This window comes from Linepithema humile, chromosome 1 (genome assembly GCF_040581485.1).
Source record: "Linepithema humile isolate Giens D197 chromosome 1, Lhum_UNIL_v1.0, whole genome shotgun sequence".
Classification (NCBI taxonomy): domain Eukaryota; kingdom Metazoa; phylum Arthropoda; class Insecta; order Hymenoptera; family Formicidae; genus Linepithema; species Linepithema humile.
In genome coordinates this window covers 45,886,378-45,896,733 of record NC_090128.1, presented here as the reverse complement: position 1 = coordinate 45,896,733, position 10,356 = coordinate 45,886,378, and the positions used below count along the sequence as shown (strand labels likewise).

General features: G+C 34.9%; 1 pseudogene; it reads right to left on the bottom strand.

Moving 5' to 3' along the window:
- Window positions 1-4,377: 4,377 nt before the first annotated feature.
- LOC136997629 (uncharacterized) lies at window positions 4,378-5,976 on the bottom strand (annotated as a pseudogene).
- Between the last annotated feature and the right edge of the window lie 4,380 nt (window positions 5,977-10,356).

The window sequence follows — 10,356 nt, the reverse complement described above, 5'->3', positions numbered from 1 at the left end:
CGTCGGTACGCCCGTTGTGGTCCTTGAGGTTCCTCTCAGGTTGCCGACTCGCCGAACAGTGACGACAGCGAGGCTCGCCGGACAGCGGTGACATTCCGCGCATCGTCCTGCGCATGTAGATCCGCGCTATCGATTAGCGCTACTTGATCCTTCGATATATCTAGCGATCTCGATCCTCGCGTCGCTCCTCGATATTTCGGCCCTCCGTGACGCTTTTCCGAGGTGACCCCGGTCTCTCTCTTTTGGCAGCTGCCGTTAACGCCCTTCGTGGCCTTCTCCGTTTCCAGATCCGAACCTTCTTTGAATCGGTCGGGAACTAGCCAGGTTCCGACCGGATTCTTCTTTCCTGGCTCGTTACAACAGCTCCTTGTTCGGGTACTCCACCCCGGGTCTTCGGCGTGTGAGAGCGCGCTTCCCTCTCGGGCGTCATCTCTCTCGGTGCGTTCACCGGCCTCGATATGCTCCGTATCTGAAATCGTGACTGCGGTAGCGACTGTGTCTGGAATCGAATGATATTTGCAAGGGTGTTTTTACTTGCCCTTATCCTGGATCCGTCTGCACGCCGTCCGGGCCTCCGTCGTCCTGCCTGCTGAGTCCCTCGCAGGTCCCACGAAGGCTGCTCCACGGTAATTCACAATATGGGAGTTTGGCCACTCACCACGACTCGCTTAATTCGCTACAACGCAAAATCTAAAATCTCCAAAAGAGAATTAAGAGGGAGAGGTCGTCGCCCCCTCGCGGTGGGGTCTCCGACCTCAAATTTCCCTCTTCGATCGGGCTTTCTTGCCCTTGTGACGGACGTCAAAAATGTCACGTCACAGTTGTTATGCACTTGTCATTCTCAGCAGACTTTCTACCGGGTAAAGAATCATTGCACAAAACCACGTCATAATATATTCTTATGCAATTCGTCCTTCTGTCAGTCCCACGCTTGCAAGAACGTCGTTTGACTATCACGCCTTTGGAATTTCTCAAGGAACTACGTTTACAAGAGTCCTCTTTCCATTCGCACCAGTTATCGTCAGCACAATATCTATAAATGTACGGCGATTCGATAACAGGCACGCATTCCCCGCTATGACCTTGCTAAATGCGCAAAAAGTACTTGGAAAAAAATCGATAAATTACAAAAAATCTAAAAAAACTAATCTAAAAAGCATTCTATAAATATTTTGATATTCTGATAAACATTCTAAATATTTTATATTGATTGGGGAATATTCATAAAATATTCTCAAAATATTCATAGCAAGTTCTAGAAAAGTTTCTCAGAATATCCATAAAACATTCTATAAATATTCTTAAAATATTTGTAGAATATTCTATGAATATTCCAAATATTCTATAATTATTAGAATATTTATAGAACATTCTAAGCATTTTCTAAATATACTACATTTCTTAGAATATTTATAGAATATTCTATGCATATTCCGAATAAACAAAATTTCATGAAATATTCATAAAACTTTTATAGAATATTCCGAATAACCCGTGGAATATTAGAATATTCATAGAATGTTTATAGCACATTTCTAGCATATTCCTTGCTGTATGGGTCCAACCTCGTCAATTGTTTATTCTTGTCTTTGTGCTCGCCCACAGCCGATACTTCGAAACAATGATGAATTTCTCTGAAAATAATATAAATGTTTGCTGTCCTCCGGTTCGATCTGCCCGGCTGGCCAGGCCAAGGCCACACCGACCATCTTTTTGGACTCTCGGTGATGGTGGCAATGTCATCCGGCGTCCGGTCGCACTGCCGCGCTCCCTCTATCTGGACCTTATCGGGGCTTCCCCATGACCTCGGTTCTGTAAAGTTGGAGGATCGGTATCTGCTATTATGACAATACTCAACGCGAGACTCGATACATGACTTTTGATTCGTGTGTTTCGGGCTTTCTCTCCACTGTCGCGAGGTCGTTTTCCTAAATTCCACGGCGGTCGCTTCTTACTGACGCTGGTTACATAACGCAAAAATTGACTATGCACCTTAGTGCCTAAAATTCTAAGCTTGTCGGCAGATAATAACAATTTAAAAAAAAGCGCAAGACTTGTCGAAGCGAGAGAGATCACTTTCTCTTCGACCGGGGAGATGCAGCTCCAAATTCCGCTCCCTCGGTCGGGCCACTGCCTTCGTGACGGGCGCGACGGAAAGCGTCACGTCACAATATTTATAAAAATGGTAGAGGCATGGTATTGAAGAAATTCTAATAATATATAAATATTTTTTTAATATAAATTAAATTAAATATAAATATTTTTATTATTTTAATATGACAATATATTAAATATTTATATAATATGCAACAAGTAAAATCCTTCTATGAGTATGGAGTATTATATTAATATTATGCTGTCACTATTAAAAACAAGATAATTTATGTAAATAAAATGTAAACAAGTTTAAGTGAAAAACTTCTTGACAATTCTTAATTTTATTAATAAATAAAAGTTTTTTTTTTTAAGTTATTTATTTATTAAGTAATGTGTGACTTCGTGATTTTAATCAATCCAAAATTTTTTTATTACAAGTTCTACGCAATTAGTTAGAAAAGTGATGGAATCTTTCTGGAACGAGTAGAGTGGAGGAATTTTTAAGTGGAACAAAATTCGTCTTAAAATTACCTCTTGTTGTAAAAAAAAGGTTTTATTAATATAGAAGACCTTAAATGTGCGTAGCGTAGCGGAGAAAAGTCAATGTAAGTGGGAAATGGAACTTTAAAAAAGCAACATAAACGAAAAGTATTTCTATCTTTCTTACTTACTTTAAACTTATTGCGATGTGTCATATACGTTTGACGTTCAATGATGAGAACAATCAAACTTAATAATATATTTAAAAAAGCTGTTAATAAGTAAAATTTGAAATTATTATAGAATTGGTGAGTTGTTTATTTGTAATATTTGTTGATATTTCAACATCAAGAATTAAATTTGTGAAAGTTATATTAATAAAGAAGATTTTTTTTTCTTCTTATTTGTGATTGTTGTGGAGATTCGTAATGCGTGCGGATTAGTCTAATATATTGTAGAAAGTATATATAATAGCTTTTTTGAAAATTTTAATATATACAAGTTTTTTTTGAAAGATTTTAATATATCTCTTGATAATATATATGACAGGTTTTTTTGAAAGGTTTAATATATACGACAATTTTTTTGAAAGATAAAACAATACGGTTTTGTTTTAGTTGTGACAAGAGCGTGTACTTGGCGCCTTTTTTTTACCTTTTTTTAAAAAAGGTAATTTTTTGATAGATATTATTTCATTTTTTTGTAATATATACCATGTGCACAAAGTACACTTTCTGTTCTGTCTGTCCACTAATTACAGAATACTGAGGGCGGTAAATACAAGGAAAAGGACCCAAGTGTCCCCCTTCGATTTTGACGAGCTTTAAATATGTTGTAAAGTAGCTCAAAATAAGAGACACGTATTTTTTTTATGTGCTTTCTCGCACGTTTAGGGTTGAAACAACCCCTACAAGCTAAAACGGTTTTTTTGGTTTTGACTGAATATCGTCAAAACTGTAAGAGATATTAAAAAATGTTTCGAATAAAAGTTGCATGGTCTTTTATGACTTTTATAACCGCGTAGGTCGATTTTTAAAAAATTTTATATTTTTTAATTTACCCTCACCCCTTCTTATTATTTTTACGAATTTCAAAATTTTTGTTATGACAAAAGTTGTAGTATTTTTTACGCTGAATACAACCATATATGATTTTATTATGTTTCGAAATCGCATCTTTTAGAAATGAGTTGTCAATGTCGCACTATATGCGTCGCGCTGCGATATATGCATATATATGCATATATATGCATAACGCATCGTATGTGCCGCTTGTGTAATTGATGTTTGTCGCGCATGTGTAATTGATAAGACAAATAAAATTAGAAATAAAGATTAGCATGTTATGAATTATTCGAAAAAATGTTCTGATCAAAGAAAAAAGTTCACTAAAGTTGTTGCCAAGGCATCTCTTCTATATTACACTTTTATAGTAGAACAATACAAGCGCGCGCTGCGCCCGTGCACTTATTATAATAATTTAATATTTATGAAATCTAAATATTTTAATAAAATTTTTAAAATTTTAAATAACCGTCAAAATAATCTTTGCTCTCAAACTATCAAACTGTCAGAATAATCGAGATAACCAATCAGCGTCGCGGATAAGCGTCAACAATACTTTCGATATATCGATACATTCGAGTATCCATCTTTCATGCCTTTTTTAAGAGTGGATTATATCGAAAGAGAAATAAATAAATAAAAATCTTACAATTAAAATGCAATTTATTGTTTTTTAATGGTAATGCAAAAAATTCCAATTAATTTCAGGTTTTTCTATTAATCAATACTAGAAACATTTGTTTGTTTATTATTTTATTTCTTTTATAATAATATATGTCGAAACAATTACAACTTTACCTTCAACAATAACATACTACATATATTGAATATAATACATATATTAACATATATTAAAAACAGATGAATTTATGGAACAAACGTATCACAAAGGTGATGTTCGTGAAAAAAGTGATTTATACAAAGTGACTTTTTGCACCATGCGCAAGTAATTATTGCAGGTGCGCCACAAATATCGCATGTTGGTTTTGACTGTTTATGGAAACAAAATTCCACTGGTGTTTCGAATTCTTCGGGCTTATTTATTACGTACCCGCTTTTATATCATGCGTATTTCAATAAATTTCTGAATCTTGGCGATAAAAATTGATTATGAGTCAATAACTGTAATTTTAAAATGGTGTTTCTTGCATGCAGATTGACTTCCAGACCTAAAAGCATTACAGTATCAGAAAAGTGTCTAATGAAATTCTTCCACAAACGAAAACCATATACATCCAATGGTTGTATTTTTCCTGTTGTTCCAGCTGGTATAGTCAACAAAATAATATCTTCTGTAGATTCTGGTTTAGATTCTTGAATAATATTTGGACAATGACCAAAGTTTAGTCCATGAATCTAGTAGTAAAACAGATTTTGGACCTACATTTGGAAAAAGTACGTCTTGCAACCAAATTTTAAAATAATGCGCTGTTAATTTTCCGGATTTCGAAGCTGTAACAAAAATATTAGGTGCCTTAAACATTGTTTCTTGCACTCTGGGACCAAATGTTCCACTAACTTCTTTCAGTACAATAAAAAGAGGCGATAATAATCTACCATCGGCTGAAACAGTAGGTTGTATAGTATAGCTATGCGTAGTTGCCGATACGGATTGTACTGCAGATTCAATCTTTTTTGTTCCTTTATATGCCAATGTACGACCGGCATGAAGTTCTAATTGGAATCCGCTTTGATCACTGTTGTAAATATTTTCAACTCCATATTCTATTATTTGATATTTAACGTTTTCAATAAATGTGTTACATTTTTCTTCAAAATCGACGTTAGACATTATAGATGTTTTTCTTATAAATTTTGTTATTTTACGAGATACAATATTATGTATTATTTTAAATTTTCGTATCCATCGCGATGAAGCTGTAAATCCTGGTACATTTAAATTTTCCTGTGCCCGAATAGCCCATCGAGCTAAATCAGCGTCGTGAACAATAATTCTATTTTCAAGAGCTGTATGAAAATTATTTAATGTATATTCCGAAATTTGTTTTAATTTTTCGAATCTACTGCCACCTTGATTCACTTGAATTTCCCATCGTCGTAATTGACGTAATGAATATACTTTCCGAAATCTTCGTTTTACTCCTTCTAATGTTCTTGGCCTTGATGTACTGCTTTTCCAAAATTCGACTGTATTTTTTTTATATTCATACGGAATACGTTCATCTGTAGTACATATAACTTTAGGATTTGCGTCCAATAGCTCACCTTCTTCCTCTTCATCTCCTAGTTCGAATTGCTCTGCTGTTGGAATATCGTTATCGTTTTCATAATCTAAAGATTCTTCTACTTCTATTTCGTATCTCTCATCGCGCATTTCTTTCAGCATAGATTCTATTTTATGTGCCATTTCTCGTTCTTCAGATGTTATCGGATTTGTTGATAGATTAAGGGCCGAAAAAGTTACGTATACTAACATTATTACGTTAAATGGATTTAATTGAACCATTCTGAAAAATATAACAATTAAATATTTCTCCTTATTTGTGTACAAAAAAATAATACTTACTTTATAGTGAATTTGCTGTTCTTTTTTTGATGCTGTTTTATATATTGTTTTTCCGTAATCACTAACAAGCGCACAACTTTAAAGCGTAATATGCACTGACGGGATATGACAACGTGCTGCGCTATAAATGCACTCGAAATGCGACTATAAAAGTGTAAAATAGAGGGGATGCCTTGGCAACAACTTTAGTGAACTTTGTTCTTTAATCAGAACATTTTTCCGAATATTTCATAACATGCTAATCTTTATTTCTAATTTTATTCGTCTTATCAATTACACATGCGCGACAAACATCAATTACACAAGCGGCACAAAGGATGCGTTATGCATATATATGCATATATCGCAGCGCGACGCATATAGTGCATTGACAGCTCATTTCTAAAAGATGCGATTTCGAAACATAATAAAATCATATATGGTTGTATTCAGCGTAAAAAATGCTACAACTTTTGTTATAACAAAAATTTTGAAATTTGTAAAAATAATAAGAAGGGGTGAGGGTAAATTAAAAAATATAAAATTTTTTAAAAATTGATCTACGCGGTTATAAAGCTCATAAAAGACCATGCAACTTTTATTCGAAACATTTTTTGATATCTCTTACAGTTTTGACGATATTCAATCAAAACCAAAAAAACCGTTTTAGTTTGTAGGGGTTGTTCCAACCCTAAACGTGCGAGAAAGCACATAAAAAAAAATACGTGTCTCTTATTTTGAGCTACTTTACAACATATTTAAAACTCGTCAAAATCGGAGGGGGACACTTGGGTCCCTTTCCTTCAGTGACATTTCCGTGATAGAGCATTATACAAGGTGTCCCAGTGGCGTAGCTAGGAAAGAGTTTCGGGGAGGGCTATAGCTTTAATTTGTTACAAATTATCACTATTAATTAGACACATCTGCACGGTATATTACCCACACTTAGCGCGACCCAGAGCCAACGACGGGGACGTGATGGGTTCTGGCTCCATTTTACTTTTTTTTTGTTTTTGAGTAATTTTATTTTTTTTTATTTTTTATTTATTATTTTTATCTTTTTTTTGTTTTATATATATATATATATATATATATATATATATATATATTTTTTTTTTATATAATTTTTATGCTATGCTCACGACTTTGTTCATTTGAGTTTGATTTTAAAAACCAAATTTTATATTTAAATTAAAACAAAATTGTAATAGAACTGTGAATGTTTTTTAACATTGAAATTTTTAACATTTAACAAAAAAATTTAAACGTAGAATGCCAATTTTTATATATTATACTCGTGTGAAGTTAATGTTATTACAATCTATAATTGTATTCGACGATTCTTTTTAATTAAAAATTTATTAAGCAAAATGTCATCATCGACATGTAGTTCCCGATGAATGCTCATTAAAGCAAGACCAGTAAGTCTCGTTTGTCCAGTACTATTTCTTAAATAGGTTTTTAATCTTTTTAATGTTGAGAAGCTGCGTTCGATTGTTGCTGTAGAAATCGCTAAAGTAGCTAATATTTGCAGTGTGTGCAAATTGGGAAAAAAATTGACATCACAATGTCGCAATGCTTCAATGGCTGTAGAAGGAACGATTTTTTTCTCTTCTTGACTTTTGCGCCATTTCGTTTGCCACAGTTCCCACTCACCTTGTATAATAGCGTAATGTTGAGAAGATCTTGTCGATAAAACTCAAGTACAGGTTTCAAATCGACAAATACCATTTTTTCCTCTTTTACAAGTATTGACGGAATCAATTTCTGCAAGCCTATAATGTGATCTCTATGTGTGACGAAACGATCGTTCAATGACTGCAACAAATATTCTACAAAAGGAATAAAAGTAGCTCGCCTATAATGTTCCTCAATTGAGTCAGCAGAAACATTTCGGCGATGTCGTTGAGTACCAGCAAGTCGTGGCGTGGATGGTTCAATTCCAAATAAAGCAGCTGTTGTACAAACTGTTGAATAAATAATAGAAAATTTATCTTCCGCATGTTCACGGATTTTAGAGATGGCCATCGTAGTTATTTCAAGTGATGCTAAAGCACTGCACAAATCAATATCGACCGATTGCAAATTTTTTGACAATGCATGAGTTAAGCTTAGCATACGTTGCGTAACAAAAAGGGCAATTAAAAAAGAAAAGTTACACAATAAATGATGCAGTTGCTGGGCTTTTCCGGAATCCGCTCCTTTAGATTCAATTAAATCCTCAAGAGCTTGAATCGTTTCAGTGATAGACTCACAGAATAATGAAATAGCGTCGTGCCTTTCTACCCATCGAGTTTCACAGTACTTCTTTAAATTAGTTGACGCTGAATCGGAGCTTTCTAGTTTGCGTGATAAAATTGCTGTTCGCCGGGCCGATGTACGAAAAAATGTACAAACTTCGGAGATAACTCCAAACGCATTTCGTACTGAATCGATTTTGCAAGCATCATTTAAACATAAATTGAGACAGTGTGAAATACAGTGGGTATAAATTGCTTTAGGAAACTCGTTTTGAATAATTGCCTGCACACCGTTAAAAGCACCTCGCATTGCAGCAGCTCCATCGTACCCTTGACCACGAAGATTTTGCAAGTCTAAACCGAGATTCTGCAATTGGTCTTTAATAGTTCTCGCTAATCCAACTCCGGTTACATCGTGGACAGGAACAAATGAAAGGAAATCTTCACGTACAACATACAATTCCAAGTCTATATAACGAATGCACAAGGAGAATTGTTCAATGCGACTAATGTCCGTAGTTTCGTCTGCGAGAACGGTAAAGAACCGCGACTTGATTGCTCGTTTAACGATTTGTGAAATAATTTCCGCGCCAATCAGCTGTATAAATTCATTCTGTATGTCTGGGCTGGTATACATAGCATTGTGAGCCGAATTTAACAAATGCTCCTTCAGCACCTCATCACCGCTTTGAACGCGAAATCTTAATAGAGCACGAAAATTGCCATCGTTGTGTATTGGTTCTTCTAAAGTCAAACGACCACTGTCAATATGCCCTCTAAGAGCTTCTTGTCGACCGCAAAATTTAAGTGTTTGAATAATCGTTCGCAACTTTTTTCTATTTTCATCGGCTTCTTTCTTTGCTTTCGTATTAATCTGCAAACATACGTCCAGAGTTTTTGAATCGAATACCGATAAAAAATTTTCGGCTGAAGTACACGCATCTTTGTGGTAATTGAGTTTGGCGTGATTGGCAAAACTCTCGGTAGCTTTTTTCCAATTTGTGAACGGAGATCGTACAAATTGATTAACCTGCTGATGAGAACCTTTTCCTGTTTCTAAATTAGTCAAAAATAAAACGCAAGTTTTACAAAATAATCCTTTATGGATATCTGAATAGGCCAACCATGGGTAATCATTCAACCACTTATGTTGAAAATGTCTTGTAAAAGACTGACTCTGCTGAACAGGAAAAATGTAAGTAAGAGATGGGACCCATGTGTTTCGAAATACGCTTTCTTTTTTGACATCGTCAATAATTTCTACATTTGCTCTAGCATAAACATAAGAACCGATATCATAAGTATGCTGTGATAATGAAGTTGATGGTAAAGATGAATCAACAGCTTCATTATTTTTATTTCTCTTATTTTCAGTGCTTGTAATACTACTACTGGGACCAGGTATATCATCGTTTAGATGCTGTGTTTCTATTCGCAATTTTTTAGCAGAGTTTTGAAAAAAATCACGAATATCCGATTTCTGCTTAGATTTACGACTACTCATCTTAACTTAAAAAAAAAGTTTTTTGGCTATTTTAGAATAAATGTACTGTAACTAGAAAGAGTGGAAACCGATATGATATATTTTCAAAATGTGGTATGTACTAGTCTACTTCACAATAAAATAAAAAAAATTCAAATCAAATAATATTGCTAGACAATGATAGCATAACGCTGTATAACGCATTCGCTTATAAAGTAGTCACGGCATAACAATTGCCGCTAAAGCAATAGAGCAGGGCTGCACAACTGGCGACCCAGTAGCCACGCTTGGCTATTGCGTTTATTCCCCTGCCTTCACTCGTAGCGTAGAGGCTTCCCCCACTATCGCCTAAAGCGCTAGCGGAACAGCCGCCAGAGGATGGTTGTGTGGTAATATCGACCCGTGCATCGATCGTTTTTGTTTCTCTCGAGACACAGCTTACAGCTCTTTATTTCGTACGCATCGCGCATCGCTATATAAGAACTA